This window comes from Tigriopus californicus, chromosome 1 (genome assembly GCF_007210705.1).
Source record: "Tigriopus californicus strain San Diego chromosome 1, Tcal_SD_v2.1, whole genome shotgun sequence".
NCBI lineage: Eukaryota > Metazoa > Arthropoda > Copepoda > Harpacticoida > Harpacticidae > Tigriopus > Tigriopus californicus.
In genome coordinates, this window is record NC_081440.1 from 13,486,131 (window position 1) to 13,504,793 (window position 18,663).

Consider the following 18,663-nt stretch of genomic DNA (forward strand, 5'->3'; position numbering starts at 1 on the left):
CCGCACATGTTTGTTCAACTCAGATTTGCCATCTACACATAGAGTCTCAGAAGTTGCGCTTGGTCCAAATTCCAATCATAGAAAATGCAATCGAGATTCCATGTCAATTCAACGAATGGTTGGACCTCGTTTCGCTCGTTCACTAATAGATGTTCACCTCAGGGGCAAAGGCCGGAATTGTGACAGAAGGCGAACTTAATCACATTGGCCCAATGGCATCAAGCCCTGAGAATGCCGAGAGAAGAGATGGGGCAGCGATTTGGGATGAGGAGGAGGAAGACGACTTTGTTCATGCTGACTCAGCAATTCTCCTCGCTTGCGTGCTCGTTGCTTGCTTTACTGGAGCTCGTTCCCATCCGACATGAAAATGAGGGTGGGAGTGCAATTTTGAATTTCAATCATTGGAATTTTGTTGTGGGTTACACAAGAGAAGCCATGTGACAGAAGTTCGGATCCGATTTTAGCCAGTTCACTCTGAGGCTACGTCACCCTTTATGATCTTGCCGGGAGCGAGTGTTATTGCACGACGATCGGGATCGTGTTAATTTTTCTTTTCGTCTACATACAACAAGGGGCAACTAGATATTGCCATAATGCTTTCGTTCTGTCCCGAGTGAACTTTTTTTGCCAACTTCCAATATTACAAAACACTCGCTTGCACTTGGAACATTTGAGAACAAAGCATCGAAGAAGAGGTGCCTTTCTCCATCCTCAACTTCGTTGCCTCTCACGTCTCCTTCTTTTAACACAGATTCCCTTTCAACTACAAGTAAACGGACCTTTTTTTTGCTAGTAGTTCGGCTCGGGAAAATTCTTGGTGTTTTTTTGGAACAAAAATACTAAGACAAACGCTTGCAAACCTACCCAAAGATAGTAGAAAGAGTGAGAGAGAGAGGGGGGGAGGGAAAAAAGAGCGAAAAGTTTACCTCCTCGTTTGGTGGATCCCCTGGTTTCAAAGGGGGGGAAACGATAGTTGTTTTGCCATTTCCATCTGCTCTGATTTCTTCTATGAACACGAGCGTGTTCTTGACGTCACAGCCAAAGTTGTGAAAAGTCCCAGGATCTTAACTATTGGGGACACGTGGAAACGCTGAATGCAATTGTGAGTGCGAGCGAGTGGAAACAAATTCCTATGTACCCTCCATTCCCTTACCGTTCAAGGTTGATTATGGTTTGATTGTACCAAAAGCCGAAATTATACTTAGTCTTGACACTTTTCCGACTGAAGAATTGGTTAGCAAGCGATGAAAATGAGATTTCACAATCGTTTTGGGGAAAACTTGGCCAGAAAATTGCCATCTTAAACCCTCACAAAAAGACACTACTCCCTCTTCATTCCTCTTTGATGAAGAGGAACAATATCATCCCATCCCACACTCTATATTGGTCTTCTATGATTATTTGTAAAATGCACATATTTCGAGGTGAAATCGTTTTGCAATAGTAATGCGAAACCTATCATTCGTTTGTCGTATACAAACTTTCTCGTATTTATCAAAATCATAAGGAAACCCTCCCCTCCTCACTACGCACTGTAGATGGTAATGTTGCTACTATTCCCTTGATGATGTTGATAAAAGAGCTTTGATGCGTCATTCAATCCGTGTGCCAATCATCCCACCTCTCGGATCTTGGAACTGGAGCATCCAGATCCGCGCTGGATTGGTGCACTTGCATAGTTAGTCGATCAGCCAAGGGAAATGAGTATTCGTGTGTGTGTGCTCATGAGGGGCCACGCTGTTCCCTGGGATCAACCAGATTGAGGGACCAAGTCAAGCACTGGGCCAACATGGCCGGGAGTGCGTTTGACAACATGCATACTGTACATAGTACACACCCAGCTGACGCCATGTTCGATTCGTATTACCACACGTAACTCAGTTCGACCCCTAGGAGCGGCTTTTTTCTGGCAACTTTTCCCTCTAATGGCTTCTTCTGTCGGAGCATTGAGGGATATCCCCCTGAGTGGAAGAAGGCTATTTCTGGTCGATAATTGATCATCTCGGCGAATAATTCTCCTTCTTTGACTCGGTGCCCACTCGTCAGCTTTCTGTCAATAAGCCAATGTACTTTTTTTTTGGAATGTTACCGGACCAAGAAGTGTTCCTGAATAGTGAATAGATTAATGGCCAAGCAGGCACGAGCAGAAGGCTCAATGCTGTTGTTGATCGGTCTCGTTTCTTTGTATGCGAAACCATAAAACATGCATTCGAAATCACACCCCGCGTAATTCCGCTTGTCAGAGTTATGGAGATTGAATCATATCCATATTTTTGGTCTAGATTTCCCATCTCCTGGCCGTAACTCTTTTTTTCACAAAGTCCTCTTTCTTCGAGTGTTGAGTGCTGGCTGTACTACGTTCTCTGAGTTGAGAACGTTGCGAATGAGAACCACCAAGGTGTCTCAAAAGTGTCAGACAGAATGAAAGCTTAGCCACCGTGGAACTACGTCGCTTCCGCTTCGGTCTTGGTTCGTCCTTTTCCTTTTTCTTCCTCGGGGTCTTCTCCTTTTGCAGGAAGGCCAAAGGCGTGGGCCAGAACAGGAGGACCAAAATCCATAGATTCAGGGACGAAGAAGGAGGGAGGGAGAGAGGTCCATATTTCTCCTACCCATTCCTTGATGTACATGTACAGGATCGTGGATCTCTGTTGTTGTTGTTGTTAGTTATGTTGTTGGGACGGGTGGTCGGTCTTCTTGGTCTTCATTGTCGTCGTCTTTGGGATGGAAAAGCTGAGCTCAAGGCTCAAAATATGGGTGCATATGTGTGGTACCCCACGTTCCATTTCCAGAGAGTTGTTCCCGGGCCCAATGGCTTGAATATTTCATATATTAATCTTCTGGTTGTTGCAGAGGGAGGGAAAAAAGGGAGAGGAATTTCAAGGCATTACCACCTCTACGTTGTGCCCTCGCTCACATTTGAATACTCCTTGCTTGCCGACATTAGAGTAAAAGGTGTTTTCCCGCACTGCACCTCAAGGAAAGTTGGCACCCAACTCTCTTCATGTGTGTACACTAAAGGCGTAGGGGATGCAGGATGAGTCCTGGAAGTTGAGTCCGTGCCATTTAGATGAATGTACACACTTTACACAGTATACACAGTAAAGGAATCCCAATGTCTGCTCACTGGTGTTCCTCCTCTCTGAATCGAAAGGGAGAAGGAAGAAGAATTAATGTGAGAACGATGGAGCCGAGAAATCTCCCTCCTTCGTGAGCTGCTCGAACCCCTGGTCAAATAGTTGTGACCCATTTCCCCTGGAGAGGATCAAGCCTTGGGCTTTGGTGAGTCATCAATACAATCGCAGCCAACGCCAGCCGATCAAAGGAACGAACTAAGAAAATGGCAGCATTGTGATTACTCATCTCTTGCCTTCCTATGTTCCTGATGCTCTCATCAGCATTTATTTCCTAATATGTTGGCTACAGTCAGAGATCTTCAATATTTGGTGGTCAACTAAGTTTCTTGGCTTGGTTGGGGCCATTTCAGCTTCCATATGTCAGTCATGTCCATAGATTTGGGAGGTCCAGGAAGATGCTTCCTTTGCCAATAATCACAGATCGGTGGAGCTTCTCAGCGCATTGCCCAACTCTTCTAACGCCCAGGACAAGTCTCTCCGCAGCGTATAATGATACTTTAATGATTAACGTCAGGCCTAAATTGACAAGAGAAGTGATTCCCTTGGACCAACTAAAAGTTCGAAAGGAGAGGACACCCTGATATGTTATACCACGGACTTCTAGAACTACGGACTTTGAATGGGTTTCCCGCCCAATCGGTCGGCGTCTTGGTCACAGGAACTCTGAGTCCCTTTTCAGAGTATAGTCATGAAAGTGAGGCTTGCTATTTGTATTAACATTTAAACCCAAAATGGTTCTTTTCAAAGTGATATCGTTAAAAGCTTAAGCAACTTACCGAGAAGAGGCCGAAAATTCAAATTATACTACATCAATAGGCTTCCTACAATACACGAAATATGGTTCACGTTCTACACTTCAGAGGGTGAGTTAGCCTCTACTAAATATAGAGCTGATTGGGCGATTCCTCTTTATTGCATTATAATGCGTTTCAGTTGTTTTGGGCGAAGTCTATCAAACTCTTTTGTATAATTAGTGACCCAAGTCACATAATGTCTGGAAAAGAAATTGCGTTCATGGCATCTTACGAGTAGTTTATTTAGTCCAACGTCCACATGTTTCCAATTTGGCGCCCCTATACTACATAACTTTGACTACTACCTCTCCGGAGTTCGAAGGACAATTTTGTCCCCAAATTTGGCCAAATGAGCCAAAAATTTGTTCATAACAAGCGCTAGTTTTGGATAAGATGAATGGTTCAGCCAATGGAACGTTTCCACTTCCATATCTACAAAAGTCTATGTCTATCCAAAGAGGAATGTCAATGCTCCTCTGGCCAAGGGGAAAGAGCGTCCATTAAGGAGAACCAATATCTAATCTCCCTCGAAGGATATGATGTTTCAACCTTTAGATATTTGGCCTGAACCTCAGGGGTGTTGACGCTACGGCAAAGTCTTGTGGCTCAAGTAGATCTCTGCAATCCCATGAAAGTCAAAGAAATGAGCATTGAACGGGGTGCAAGATAAGTTTAGGCTTAAGTGCAATTTTCACAGAAGACACTGCTCAAAAAAAATGATTGATAGCACTTCTTTTCGATACAACGGGAGACGTTGCATTGTTGGGAATTGCGATAAACCAAAAAGTGATACTTGACACACATTTTGAAGGCGTATCTTAGCTCACGATCCAATGTTCATCTTGCGTTTTAGCATTTTGAAGGCATATTGAAAGCATTTGTCAATTTCAAGCAAAATTGATTTTGTCAAGGAGCTGAATTTTTTTCCCTCTCTTCACACAACAAAATGTTTGGCCAAGACCAAACCTTTTAACCTTAGAGTTTCCATCATTTTGACATAGCTTTTTGCATTCCCAAATTATGAATGGCCGTCTAAACACATGATTTATGACTACATTTGTCTTACAATTGGGGATTATTAAGAATATACATAATGCATGAATGACACTTCTTTGCTCAGCCCTGATTATTGCATTGGACACTAAAAAAGGCCTGCACAGGTATGCGTATTGTTCAACGCCTGTGAATAAGCACGTTTGCCTAGACCAGTTTTATGTCGTTATTTTTAAGGAGCTCTAAGAGTCAAGCTTTAATTGCCACCCTGTATGTAGTGAGCGTGGTCAATAAAGCTTGCCTATCTCGGATTGGCGAGGGAAAGAGTTAGTAGTATGTACTAATAGGAGAGGCCATAGAATGCAGGTTTTCATGTTCCTGGCCAAGATAGCGTTCCAATGAAAGGGGAAACCGGGGAACCAGGAGTGGAAATTGCCCCATAATAGCAGAAGGAAGGCAATTACCGTTCTAATTATCCTTGGGCAAGCTCAAGAAGGATGCTGCGAAGAAACGTTCTCTTCGTCTCTTCGAAATATTTTCCTGCTCTTTAAAGCATCAACATGGTGGCCATTCTTGGTTACTGGGCCTTTCCACAAGCTTTAATCTCTTCGAGCATATTCCGCGTCAAAAACGGACGTTCAAATTTGACGCCTTCAGGGTTTCAAGTCTCGCTTGAGAGAAAGAAGAACATTGAACTCTGTGATGTGAAGTACTGGGGTTGTGTGTGGCTTCAATGCAAAAAGGAAGATCACTGTCTCGATTCCATATTGGCTTTCTTTCTTCCATATCTCGGTGGCACCATTTGGGAACCTCGTGACTAATGGTTCAAGCGAGATCATCTCCAAGTGAAACACACTCACGGTGTAGATGGTTGATGTGGTGTCATCCTCTCGGCCTTCGCCAAGTTGACAGTGTGTTAAATTTCCCTTCTTCCATCTGAGCCTTCAATGGTGTTATCACTAGGGCCATCTCGGTACTCAAGGGCCATTTCTTTTCCGGACATGGAAAGTTCGCGTGTCCCACTATCTCTGTGATGATAATGGTGACCCACGCCGAGAAGCAGGCACTACAGCAGCAGTTAGCATCATGTACTCTCGTCTAGATGAATTGAAATTTCTCAGTGTTTGAAGAGGATCCTATTGCCAGCTAGATCCAGAAAATCTTCAGTGGTCCATGTTCCAAATGTTTGAACCAGGATGTCACCTCGGAACACAAAGGAGGGCGAGAGAAATTCAAAACTTGAAGTGAAAGTCGGCGCACAAAAGTCACGTTGGCTCTTTTATCAACTTACTCTTCAAGTTTTTCCCCTTCTCTTTGGAGGAAAAAAAGAAGAGATAGAGGAAGAAAGAAGAGCACTAAATAAAAACGAGAGAGTCTGTTTTGAATCCAAATGGAGGACACTTTTTCAACGGGACAATAACGAGGAGTCCCATGACCTCGCTCGTGCTGGTTTTTTATGGCTCCCTTGAATTGCCCCTCATGACAGAGAGCTTATGGTCAATGAGTGTTGGGCTTCATAGGTAATAGAATAAACGAGTAACTTGGGGTAGTGGTATTTTCATCTCTACATACAGTGCATTCACTCACTAAAGAGAATTGAGAAACCTCGTCATAAGCGTGAGGCACAGCAAAGTGTGGACAGATTTGGAGGTCTTTGTGGCTACTTATCCAAATTAATTCTTGGGTTCTCATAAAAAATCATGGAAAGTTAGATCAAGGCCTCGAAGTTGGTTGGCCCACTGATTATTCAAGAAAGGATGATTTTCAAAGCAACCAAGTTGTTGGAGAAGTTCAAGACTACCCCTTACTCCATTGGCAGAGATAACTCTCAGATGAAAATCCTCATCAACGCTTGGACAGATTTCGTCAATCCCGGCCAACGTTTCATATTCTTCTCTCATAATCAACCTCGCAGTTTTGCTTTATTCCGAAGGGCCCCTGTGGTAATCTGTCCTATTTCCACCTCCTCCAGATTACTCATTTTTTCGTCCTACACTTGTTTCTACGAAGTTAGGCCCAAAATGAAATGAAAAAGAAGTCTTCTGGTTGGCCGTGGATGGTTCGAGTCCACGACTCGTAACAACTCCATTCCAACAGCTCTCTATTTGTCTTGGGCGGAAATTTCCTCTTTGGAGGGCTCCCAAATGAGATTCAACGCATCAGAGAACTTGAAAGCAACTTCAGAGTGGATCAACTCCGCCGGTTTGTTCCACATGGACCGAGATTGACCGATTCAATTCAGTATTTTGAAAGAGCCGTAAATCTGATGAGTCCACCGATCCCACCACACCGAGTTCACTGGATTCACCACTCTGAGAGCATCAATTGGTGGCCATCCCCTCCAATCCGAGTTGACGAGACGTTCTCCGGGAAAGATGTCATAGCCAATTGCCACCAAGTACATAAGTGTACCAATATTCTCGAGAGACCAAATCCAGAATGAAAAGGAAACCGGGATTTTCCTCGGCTCTTTGATGTAGTTCTCCAATATGAAAGAACACAAACTAATATTGCTTCGAAATTGTGTCCAAGAGAGGTACTAGACTGAATTATTTGACTTTGACGTGGATCAAGTACAGGCCACCACTGGGGCAACCAAATACTACTGTAGTACACGAGATTGATGCCTCTCAATATACAAGCGGAATTGAATTTCTTCGTCACTCCTTCTCTACGCAGTGGCACATATGCACGGTTCGCCAAATCTAGCCTGAGTATTTTCATGTCGTGGTTGAAAGCCAAGAGTGTCTCCTGAATTGAAAGAAAACACTCCATTCCATTCATCCACTTTCTCCTCTCAAGCGGACATGGGACAGTCAGTGGGACATCCAATGCTTTTGAAGTCAATCGTATTGAGGTTACCCAGACCAAATTCAGCTCGGAATTTTAACCATCAAGCAAAGTGGAAGAAGGAGGACGAGAGGGTTTCCGAACCACTCAACGCCAAAGAACTTTATATGGAAAGATCCCAAGTCACTCTCTCTTCGGTTTCGAGGTTTGCGGTGAGGAGTGGATCTCCAAACCTTCAGTGCTTTATTCAACCAGAACAAACTCGTCGTAGGGGGAAAAGCGACAGAGGAGTTGAATAACACTTTGCATAAATTGTTTTGGGCTTCTTGCACGATGCCTCCACTTCATCTTGATCAATGGACCATCAGAGCTTGGCTTTTGAAGACGTTGGCTGGAGCTAGCTTAGAGCCAAATGGAGATTTCATGTTGTCTGTGAGAACGATGAAACTTGATTGAACCTGGGATTAGTCAACGCTTGCGGCAAATGCACATAACTGTGCAAATAAGAATGAGCAAACGGTTATTGCACAGGAGCACTTTGCTTCAGTTCGCACTCATGCACGGAAAAAACATAATCAGTACTGGCATGTGATGACACATAGTAATATGTGACGTTATTGGTTTGGAGCCTTCTTGGAGCACAAACGAATATCGACAACTGAGTCCTCTTTTTATTCTTTGGTTTCAGTCAATAAGCAAAGAGGGAAACGAGAAACTGACTCTGGTCTATTTCAAATATCTTTTAAGGGAAGATGTGCTCATCGAGTGATTAGGATCTGAATGGACAATCATTTAAGGATTTCATTCGGTTCGTTCAATTCTGGAGAACCGGCAGCTCAAGTACGATTGAAATCCAAACAAGTTCTTTGAATGTAAAAAGATTTCCCCCGTGCGGTGTGAAGATGGTCTCGCTTGATCGAATTTAACTTTCTCATTCCCTAGTGGAATGAGGTTGAAGATCCATCTCTGACCTGGATGGATCCCGAATTCTCCTCCTTTCTTTCCTCCTTTGAGATTGAAAGAAGAAGGAGAAAGAGAAGAAGAAGAAGACGAAGAAGAAGAGACACTGAGCTTATCTTAAAATGAAACCAATTCCGAGCTGTTTGCTTTGGATTTTCGTCCCGTCAGAATTCAATTTCCCCTTCCAAAGAAGAAGGGAGGAGAGTCCAAACTGAGGTGTTCCTCCTCTCCCTACTTGTCCAACTTTGGGTGCTATTATCCCAATTTGAAAGTGGGACAGGGAATATTGATAGAAAAACGATACCCAAAGCTAACCAACCGCACCTTGAGTCTGAAATTTGTCCCCCCACAACTGAGCTTTGAGGTGACTTTTGGAATCTCGCCGCTGGAAAGGGTGCCTTCCGAGTTCCATTGGTCCACAAATACAAAGAAGCGCCCCACCCAAGTTGCCAATATTGAATTCCTCGTGAAAGTGGAGGAACAAGAGAGTCTGGATCGTATTTGTTCCAGAATTTTCAGGGCCACAATGAAAGTAGTCCACGGCTGGGGTTTCAGTACCATTTCAAAGTGGAGCATGGAACAAGGAACCTTTTTTAGAGTGGGATAGAATATCCATTCCAATGGTTCCTTTTCCTATTAGGGTGGACACTGTACAGTGTATAGAGAAACTAGCAAAACAAAGCAATGTCGTTTGTCAGGAAAGAGAAATTGCAATGCCATTCTGGATGAGTTTGGGACCCAAAACATTAGTGGAACATAAAAGAAACCTCACTCTCCGTCCTGAGCACACACTTAAGTCCGAAATTTCCCCTTTGAAAAAGACTTTTACATTCAACAGGGATATTCACGAATGTTGCCATGGTGAAAAAGAACCATCCATCTGAAAAGGGAACCTATTTGGAACCAACCAGATTCTTACTTTGGCCACATGAATCTAATGGACAAAGTTCATCATAAAAATGCCGCTTAAATTCTGTTTGATCTTTGATTGCCCTTGGGTGAACTAGCAGGATCAGCGGTTTCACTGTAATAAAGGCAGTATCGATTAAATTTTGTCTTTTGGGAAATACATTTGGATGTGTTTGAAGGAAATTGCACGATTTGCAACTTTAAGAGATTATATTTTTTCTTACATTAAACATATTAGACTGGGTTCTTACCTTGAGGTGTTTCTCATAAAAAATGCCGAGAAGAATAGAAAAACTACAAACAAGAATAGATGGACAAATAATACATAGACAAGTAATTCAAAAGGCTGAGGAATATAATTAATCATCGTTCCCAATGATAGGCAAAGAATGTGGATTAATTAATTCTTTAAAGAATATGATTAGTTTTTAGGTCGCTCATTGATATGCAAGCAAGGCGTTACGGAAAAAAATCGTCCAATGTAAGAAACATGGCGGAAGAAAATAAATCAAGTTTTGAAGAAAAAAATATACACATTCGTGACATCCCTAGTCACTTACGTGCGATGAAGACTTGAATGAACATTGACGAGAATCTAGATTTGAATGGTACTCCCATTTTCATGCGAAAAACATGAAAGAGAAGCGAAGAACGTCAAGGAAATTGAATCAAAATGAAAATGAATCTCGCGTCAGATTTCATCAAGCTTGACTTCTGAGTCTGGGAATGAAAAGACAAGATGCCCCCCCCTCTCTTTTAGTTACTTTCCCCCAGTTCCCAATTTTCCCCCCAGACAGCTCAAGACCAGTTCCAAAAGTAGCTTCAGACCAAAACGGGTTGAGGAAATCATTTTTAGGGCCATTATTCTTCGATTTCCCCGTCTCGCCCGTGCTCGTCTTTGATGTGGAACAGAGCGTTTTTATCTCGTGATTGAGTACACTCTTGGCGATCCCTCCAAAAAGCCAAAGTGGAACAATACCATCATCTCCTCTTCATTCAGTGGTCAGTCCACGGACACAATGACAGGGGCTATCTCTATTCAACAGATTATTGATACTTTTCTCTGCCGGTCCCGCTGTGAACGCTTATATTCCACTGACCGTACGATGTAGATCCTTGCATTATGGAACATGGAAATGGAGCGAGTGAGTGGTCAAAAAAGATTAGAAGCGGCTTCAAGTTCAATCGAACCTTAGGATAGGAGATGGAAGTCTTAAACCCACTAAACCCTCTCCCTTCCATCGACCAAAGCAAGCGTTCCTGTCTAGGAAAAGTGGGACATAAGCCCAGTTTAGGAGACGGAGAACATTTTTAAGCCAGAGATGATTGAGCCACTCTTGAGTGTCCTTTCCGTCTGGCCAGATGACCATTACTTTTTTTCGGGAGGGTGGATCTTTCAAGAAACAACGTGGGATATTTGGATCCTCGTTTCACGATTCAGGGAACCGAAAGTGTGCACCAAATTCATCGCGGAAAGTAATCTTCATTCTTGTACACCCGGGGTCACAAGAAGGGTGTCAAGCACCAGTTCCCAAGCACTAGGAGAACTAGGAGAAGGGGAGCTGTTCCACTGAACACAAGGATTTTTGCACTCAGAATCATCTTGGTTATGCATGTCTCCTAGTGGTTCTCTGCCAAGGCGATGCTGTTGATATGGATCTTCATTCCTGACATACCACACTTCGGGTTTGGGGGGGAAAGGGTGGTTGAATGACAAGAGAGGCCGAAGGAACCTCTCCTTCTTCTCCCACTCGTCACTCGTCACCAACAGGAAGGGAGATCTTGCAGAAAAAAATCCGGTCCCTGTGGCCAAAGTGAAGGAAGGCGGGGCGTTTCAAAGCCAGGAGAAGACTTGAAGACTTGCAATAAACACAGACACATTCTTCCTGAGGCTCTTCGTTCATCACATGAAAGGCCATTCCTCCATGACAAGGCGGTGGGTCCAGGAAAAGAGAGAGAGAAGGAGTAGGAGAAGAGAGTTTTACAAAGTTAACGGGAACCTCGTGGTACTGAAGGTTTGGTATGTGGGGAACAACATACTATTGGGTTGGCATTTTATTGGATTTTGATAAAAACCTACGGTGACATTACTTTGAAATTCTGAGGGTGGATGTTGAGACGACGTTCATTCTTATTCATTCGAGTGGAAAATATATTCAGCGCACAACAGCATCGGGACCCTCTTTCAAACCCGTGGCCAAAGGGTTTTCCAACCAACTTCAGATTAAATGGAATTATCGTCTGGCTTAGAGACAATATTTTTTGCTCCAACCCTAATTTTGAAATTAAGTTTTCAGAGAAGCAAAACAGAAAGCTGCTTTTTGTGGTTTACTACCTTTAATCTGCCTTCCGAGTTTTGAGGATATGAAATGACTCATAAGTGGTTTCGTGTTCGAGTCCGGTTCCAAAATGGGATGCACATAAAAACATGATTTATACCTCCAGTTGGGAGTTGACGTTCGTTTCCATATGAGCTATATCTCTGGTCAGAGGGGAAAAAGTTGCCTCAAGAGGAAGAACCATGGTGTTCCCAGGTTAATGCTCCTTCCCCTTAATATGAAGTGAGCTGTAAAATTGAGATTTCCTTTGCATTATATATCATTTTTCAAGAGAAACCAAGAGAGAACTGGCACAGAAGCAATCTGACAGGGTATGTGATTTACAACAATGTGGAACGAAGTGGGGAACCCTGTAGAAAATAAGTAATGCGTCGGATGCCGCTCATGCTAAAGCAGAGGACATAGTGTTGTATATAACGAAATGGAAGAAACATTTTGCCATGGTCGCATAACATGTTATCTCAGACTGAAGTAATCATTCTTTTTTGCTTTAAGAATAGAAAAACTCCAAAAAGTAATAAACTTGCAGTTTTATGAGTGCAAAGGTGACGAAAATGTATTCTGAACGAAATTGATAAAAATCCCGATCCTGATCCAAAAATCCTTGAGCTCTAATTTTATTGGATAGTGGTTTAGAATTACTCCGTGACTTTTGAAGACCAAGGTTGAAGGGTGTGGCGAGAACATTATTTTTGAAGACGTTTCCGAATTGGTGCACGAAATTTGATCATCAGAGTTGTTTTGGTGGTGCAAAAGTTACAGTCAAGACATAACCCAAGTAACTAGAATTGTTAAGTTGCGTGAGTTTTTGCCCGACGTTCCGCAAAATGATTGAACCGCTCCGAACCTCGCACTGAATCCTTACTTATCTCTACTCGCTTTCAATGATTCCAAGATCCCAAAATTATTATCCATGAACAAAATACTCTCCAAATTGTCCATAACAGCCCATAGTGCTTTTGACTTTGGGCTCATAACACTCATTCCGACCGGAATAGAAGCGTTAGGAATATACTGGTATGGAATCCCCCTTGCCCCGTTCCAAGTTCTGCTGATCGCTCTTTCTTATTTCCTCCTCGTTCCGTTCCGGCTGAGAGGAAGAAAAAATGGGTTCTGCCTCTGCCATTTGCAGTGTTTTCCAAGATGTGGAACATGGCGCACTAATCCCTTGTTCTTACCACCGAAGTGTTTTTAAATCGCCCTTTTGCCCATTTGGATTGAGTGGGAACACTTGAAAGTCCCTTTGGAACGCGTCCCAACCAAGAGAGCCGAAGGAGAGGCACTGGCGGTGTCAGTGGAACCTAGGAAAACACACTTTAGGCAAACAGTGGGGTGATCTCTCTCACGAGTTGCCAAAGAGACCCTTAATCCGTTGCTAATGGCCAACATATCCCCCATAATATCAAAGTGCCATGATTCAAACAACAAAAAGCTCACAAAATAGACTTCGGCCTTTGAGAGACACTAAAGAAACATGAAAAGCGGAAAGCAAAGAAAAAGAAAAGGCATCTTCGCAATATTGGAAAAGCTGGTCAAGGTTCTACCATTTTTTCTAAATAACCTGTGTCATTGCAGAATCGATTCGACGTTGAACTGTGTATAGTATAATTTTACAAATCCGAGACCCTACACGTACGTTTAAGGGAAGTTTGATTGCTATCAGATTTCTTGAGGTCAACTTTATACCTTGCTGACGAAAATATATGACTTCAAGAAATCCGCTCAGAACATTATACATTTGTACTTTTTATGCTCTATACACAGTTAAATGCTTAAATCTCAAATGAAATTTCTCAGACATTATAAGCCATTTTTTCCAAGTTAGAAAAGCCTTGACAAGATATTTCAACATTAAACATTCAAGTCAGAGCCTAAATCAAACATTAGAGCTGGAGCAACTCGCTCTCTCAACATTTTTGTTTTACGATAATGATGATCTAGTTCTAGAAATGAACGCAAAAGCATGATCTACATTGTAAAACATTTTGTCGGTACCAATGAATTAGTGTATTTCGAAGACAAAAATGAAAAGAAAGCATGATTCAAACGGGATACCTTAATTAGATTTAGTTTTTCTCAAAGAGCAAAAATTTTACTAGCAATATCAATGTGCGACAATTCAACCATTTTCCCGATAGTTTCCTGAAGTGCCTGGTTTGTCACTCTGGATGTCAATCCTTGATCTTAAAAAAGTTTTTAAACCGACATGATTGTCATGACAAAAGAGAACAATTAGAAATATTAAAAATGGTCATCTCACTGAGTTCCAGCGAATTCTACTTTCACGGTTAAGAGCGAGATAATTGCAGTAAACATATTGCATGATCCGAGGAGTTCTCTAAACAGGGTAAAGCCGTCCTTGCATAACCAAAGGAATGTCGAAGTGTTGCTAAAGTTACTATAAATGGGTATCAAAATAATGCATCTTTCATTGTTTAGGAATGCTTCCCCATTTTTTTTTAATGGGTAATTACAAACTGATTAAGTATTTTGTCAAAAGAATACCTATTAGAGATAAGTAAAGTGAAAAACATGTTATCTGATGAGTTAATTGTTTCGAACCCAAAGGCTTTTTTCTCTTAAGCAAACTAGTACGAAAATAAAACACCCCGTAGGGCTTTTTTAGGTAGATGGAGAAGCCATCAGTAATGTAGAGGTTATGGCTAACATATTAGGATATCATTTCTCTAGTGTGCTTTCAACTCCACAGAGTTTAGGATCAAAAGATCATCTCTCTAATGGCGAGTCTAGTCAAATTGACGTGATAATTGACGTTAGATGATCTTGAAGTCACAGATCAAGTTGCTTTAGCGGCCATCAAGGACTTGAGGCTTTCAAGTTCTCCTGATCCTGTTGGCGTGACATCTCAGTTTCTGATGAGATGCTCACTGGTTCTCGCTCCTGTTTTCTCGTATTTGATGCGTTGCATCTTGGATCAGGGCAAGTTTCCATTTTCACTAAAGATAGCTCCCGTATCTCCAATTCCTGATTTTTTTGACTTTATTTACTCAAATTTATTGCAAAGTCAAATCTCACAAAACGTTACAAAGTTACCAAATTGACGGATGATAGTATCTCATTTAAGAGTAGTGGAGATTACATTCCCTGGTCAGCTTAGGCACTTTTGTCTTTAAAAATAGAGCATACATTGTGTTGAATTTGATGATGATGACGATGATGATGATAGTCTCGTTTACGTCAAAGGTAAGACGCTGAAAATTTGATTAATTATTTAAATTCGATTTGCTTCTTTAGGTGTATGTACAGTACGTAGAAACTTTGACCTTGGGACCCTTTTTACGGGACTTCAGTCATTCCTCAATAAAAGGAATGGATTGAAGTTGTACAGCAATTACTTTGGCCAAAATGAGTGAAATGCAACCCATCGGGCAAATATTGGCAGAGAAACAAAAACTCTCAAACAACCCAACGGGGTTGTGCCTTAAAGTAGAATGTAATAAGATTCACCTTGACTATAAACGACCTTTCAATAAATGTTGAAGGTTTGCAGAAATAACACTAACAGCCATGATAGAAAAACGGCATCAGAAAGTATCAAAAGTATCAAGTTGTCGTTAAGACGCTAATGTCGCTAAGAGCCAAGTGCAAATTTTAGAGATTACAACCTTGCTACAAAATATCGAACTTTATTGCTAATATAATGAATATAATGTTTTGGCATTCGACAATTTCAGGGGAAAATTGACCGTTCAAGCTTTAAGTTACTTTTCAGTTGCTCAAGACGAAACGAAAAAATAAAGGCCACTTTGGAGGTCAAAAAAAGGAACGAGTAAAGAATGTTACGTGTTGTGAACAGTTACAAATACAATATTTTGAAATTCGCAGACACAAACCCGGATATTTGCAACTTCTTTTTAATATCAAAGTTGAGCATTTAACTCTAAATGTATATCATTTTTTTGAGCGGTACGAATTTCCGAACTCATTATTCTTATTTTCAGGTTATGGACAGGGCAACTTTCCTCAGTTTACTTTGTCGTCATAATTTTTATTCAACTTCTGACCCCAAAACGAATTGGAGTTGGCGGATCTCGCTAGCCATTGAATGTAGGGCTGATCTGAAATTTTGCTGAAAAACTTGACCAAACAGATTTTTTTTCAAATTTAGATTAATCGTTAATCTGTCTTTTTAAAGGTTAATGTTTCAGATGTCATTCAATTGTTAAGTATTTTCATTACGTTGGCAAAACAACTTTTGATGTTTCTTGACTTGCTCTGGTTTTGATGCCATTGAAGTTCTGGGCTTCTGAGATAAAAAGTATCAGGAAACTTCTTGCTCTTCTTTCTTTCCATTTTCCGCAACAGAAAGACCGAAAAAAATATAAAGGCACAAATTTTTGCAATCGTTAAAAAAAACTTTTTTTTGTATCTCAAGTTCAATTATTTACGAAATTGTTCTTCAATGCAACTAACTTCATTTTAGCATATTAAATTGCATTCATTGTTTGCCAAATTAACCTCAAGTTACTATTGGCTTGCCTACGGATTGACGATTTGATGAACAAACCATTTCTTCGTAATGGATTATTCTAAGGATGACAATTTTGTCATCAACGACGCCCATCTCAACTTGACTTTTAAGATCAGAGGAATTAACTAAGCTTATCATTGTTTTGTAAGGAAATATCTTGCCATTGAATTTCAAATCCACATTATGGCTCTGATTCCCATATAAGAGCTTTATTCAGTTTTTTTAATTGGAGTGGACCTAAATACCATGAGTGGGAACAGGACAAGTTTGCCATGCTTTCCCTTTGGGGTTTGAACCAACCACCAACTGCCAACTAAATCCCCTTACCCAATTTATTCTGCGTGCAATCCTTCATAAAGTCCCATCCAAGAATGTTAGATGAATGACAGGAACGGAACGCGGTGTGGACTCTCTCTTGAGACCCCGGGTAAGGCTTTGAAGTGGCAGATCTCATTTAACTTGAATGGTTTGAAATCAGTTTTCTAATCTTGGGGAAGTCTCGCTTGCTCGGAGTGCGTGTGGAATCTGAGCGAGAACTTGTGCTCTGTGTTGAAAATGTTAATGTGAAATTCAAACAAAGGTGCTCTGGTGAATTGAGGTTCTACAATAAAGGATTTCGATAGTTTATTGAACGGAAACTCCTTAAAAAATATCGCAACCTCTCAATACAGATTGGCGTTTCCAGGACAGGACGTGGGCGCTACCGGCGCTACCTTACCCTCAAGTGTACCTTGGCTTTGAAGGTCGTCGCTGTGCTGGAAAAAAGATGAAGTATGCGTCTCATGAAGAATCTTTTGATTGAAATTAAGCTCAACTTTTGCTAGCGATTCTCGTTCATTTTCTCCCTCCACATCCTGCCCATATTCGGCAAACGACGCTCTACCGCACATTTCCTCCCATCTTTACCATTCTCTTTCTCTCTGTCTCGTTTCCCTCGAGTTAGCATGGTTCAAAAAGTCTTTGGGAAAAGTCATTAAAACTTTTCTATATTCAATTTTTGGAACTTGAGAGTCTGTATGCTTTGAGAAAACAAGGCTTGGGAAAAGGAGCCTGCCCGCTTGCAATGTCCCATCACGAGGACTAGGCCAAATCCACATTCACCCCAACTACCATGTTGTTGAAGAGGCTAGGAATGAGGTACTGGAAATTGAATCTCCAGCTCCGATCACTACACGCGTCGAGGATGGTTGTGGAATTCCCCTCTGTTTGGCACTCCTCGGTTGAACGATCTGCAATGTTGGATCAAGATCAGTGGTGGTGGTGGGTAAGCCTGATTAGACGTGGGATCGCCTGGGAAATCAAGTGGAACCACGAGGCGGAGAGCGTCGGGATATTATTCGCCATCATATGTTTTGAAGTCGAAGGATTGGGCGAGCTAAAAGTTGGAAGTTCGAGTCTTCTGGGAATTTGGATGTGGAATTCTTTTTGGATCACAAGCCCATTAGCCGATCCTTGTCAAGATATTTCATGGGAACACGCTCCCACCATGGTTGACATCCTTTGGGCATCGAATCCAAACTTTAAGCCTTTGATGCAGAAAGTAGGTTGAAATAATAAGGCACATAGGTATGAGGGCTCGAATGAAAACATTACTAATGTTCAAACATGTCCAACTCTAATAGTCAAGTGTTAGCAGCCTTAGCATTTGGGTACGAGCCTAAGCCGAGGGGGGGGGACGCTTGAGGTAATCCATTACTGACAATCCAGGTATGTTCCATAGAAACTAATTCGTACTTTGAGGCAAGGTGTCGGAAGAATCAAGGTCTTTGGCATAGAAATAGAACCAAAAAGGGCAAATGCATCTGATCGTGTTGCATTGAGGGAAAATAAATGAGCGGTTTTGCTCTAAAACAATTTGATCCTACGTAAAGACACTCTCGCATGTATTTTTAAGCCTCATTACTGTACATGACGTTGTTTGGGTCGCCAGATGTCTCTTTCGTGGGTAAAGTACGTTTCTTGATCATATCAAGATGCCGAGGTCAGTCAATGATTAATCAAAATGGAATATTAGCTTCCTCGAGGTACTAGGTCACCTCCATTCCGAGTTCATTTGTCCCATGTGTTGTTTGCTCAGGTCCATTCGGATGGATGGAAGCTTGCTGGCAACCAGATGAAAAAAAGGACCAATAGAGAAAGAGAAGGAAGAACCAGCCAGGAACGAGGGAGAGCAGGCCAAGGAGCTGAAAAGTGCAATATTCTCACTCTCCCAAGGGGATAATTACTGATCCATATAGCGCTCTCTGGGCTCT

General features: G+C 41.8%; 1 protein-coding gene across 1 annotated transcript in view; it reads left to right on the forward strand.

Moving 5' to 3' along the window:
• Positions 1 to 18,663, forward strand: part of LOC131893232 (RNA-binding protein Nova-2-like) — a 55,344-nt gene that overhangs the window by 1,060 nt on the left and 35,621 nt on the right. The gene's annotated exons all lie outside the window — the stretch shown is intronic.